Genomic DNA, 2,024 nt, shown 5'->3' on the forward strand with positions numbered 1-2,024 from the left:
AAAAAGAAATGTGATTATTGCTGGATAAATGTGATTATTGCTGGAAGTTCATGTCCCAAAAAGCACAATGTGGCTTCAATGTGCAACCCCAAAAGGATTCTGCTTTCTCCCCAAACTGTAGCTTTGCAGTTCAGCAATTACATTCTTGAAATGTTTATGGGGATTGAGTTTTCTTGACCTGAAGTCTTCTTAAAAGTCACCAAATAGGTACCTACGCAGGAATATGATTTTCTTGCCTAATCTTTTGAAAGTATTTTTTTTTCTTGAAATAGAAATAGGTCAAGTTTCTTCAGCCAGGAGAACGACTCTGTTTATAACCCCTAAATTCAAATATCACTATAATGAAAAGTGAAGTAAATAGCCATGAAAATCATTTTCACAAAAATTAGTCTCAGAAAGACTGAATTTCATTCACAGTTTGTCTTTTGTCTCTTAAGAAAAGGACAGTGGAATTATGAACCACAGAGAGGAACAGAAAGGCTCTATGGTGGACATACCCAAAGTAATTATCCTGCTGTGAATTTCAATAAATCCTGATTTAATACTACCGCAAGGGTGTAGTTAAAATGTGAATATTAACTTTCCAATAATTTCTAGAAATTGAAATGGAATCTATTTGGCAATAACATGACACTTTGACACCAATTAAAATATTTTATGTAGTTATGTAAGTGATAAAAATAAAAGCTTTAGAAAAATGTATCCAGAAGGACTCATAACTAGGAAAAACAATCATAATTAACAAGACTTTGTAAAGTAGTCTGCAGCCAATGATAACTTTTAAACCAGCTGAAAGTAATGAGATCATTGCTGCTCCTAAGTTCCTAAGATCTGACCACCTGTGGAGACTTTTTAAAGGCACTTAGAAGAATTAATTTTCCAACTACAGACAGGCTAAGAGAATCTCCTTCTTTCCCTCTTCTGCATGGCTCTCTATTTTGCCAAAGTCACAGAATTGGATGCTCGCTTCAGTTTCGCAAGCAGCTGTTGTGTGGTGGAGAAGTGAATGTGTAAACCCTTTCCAGCACAGCTGGAAAACAGGCATGAGTCTACTATTTCTCAGTGTATTGGGAGCCTAGATTTATTTCCAGGATGAAAGGTGTCCAAGGCAACCAAATTTAAAAAAAGTCAAAGCTGCACTGCCAGATGAGCACCGCTCTTAGAGAGTGTGCAGGTTGGAGGGATATTCTTCAGTGCTTTGAGACCCATGTGACTTCAGAATATTAACAGCAGCATCAGGACAAGTATCTATACTTCTTTTTAATCAGTGTGAATATCACTAACCACTAAACTTATATGGGCTACACAGGACATTTAAGTTGACTAATAATTTATTCTGACAATGGTAGTAAATATTGAAGGTATTTCATGAATTAAACATGCTTATATTGTAATTTTACTTTAAATATATATATTTTTTAAATATTTATTTATTCATTCAGAACTGGGGTACAGGCCAGAGATGCGGAGGGTGAGAGGATTCACCAGAGACAGAGTGGGGAGCAGAACAGGCTGACTGACAAAGTACTCTGCTGAGGGGAGCAGCGGGCTGGTCAGGAGAGGTCTGCTGAGCCATGTGGATCACCTCTGGGATGGGAGGGGACTGAACTCATGCGGAAGTGGCTTAAACTTCTTGTGCTGTGCTTTAACCCATTTCGCCACTAACGAGGGCCCTACTTTAAATAGAATTTTAGCTAAAATATTTAAAGTTACACCTCTAAGTCTAGTCAAATAACAAAAAAAAAAAGAAAGAAAAAGAATGTGTCAGTTTTTTTTTAAATAAACTATTTTCTACAACAGTTTTAAATTCACATAAAATTGAATAGAAGGTACAGAGAGTTTTCATACACACTCTGCCTTCTCACTATCAGCATCACGCATTAGATTAGGTGACTTGTTATAAGTGACACACCTGTAACACCGAGGTTCACAGTTTGCACTAGGATTCAGATTCTACGGGTTCTGAGGATGAGTGGCAGAGGTCCATCGTTATAGTATCCTCCAACATTGTTACACTGTCCCTG

The sequence above is a fragment of the Condylura cristata genome, unplaced genomic scaffold (assembly GCF_000260355.1).
Source record: "Condylura cristata isolate star-nosed mole 26May11 unplaced genomic scaffold, ConCri1.0 scaffold00003, whole genome shotgun sequence".
NCBI lineage: Eukaryota > Metazoa > Chordata > Mammalia > Eulipotyphla > Talpidae > Condylura > Condylura cristata.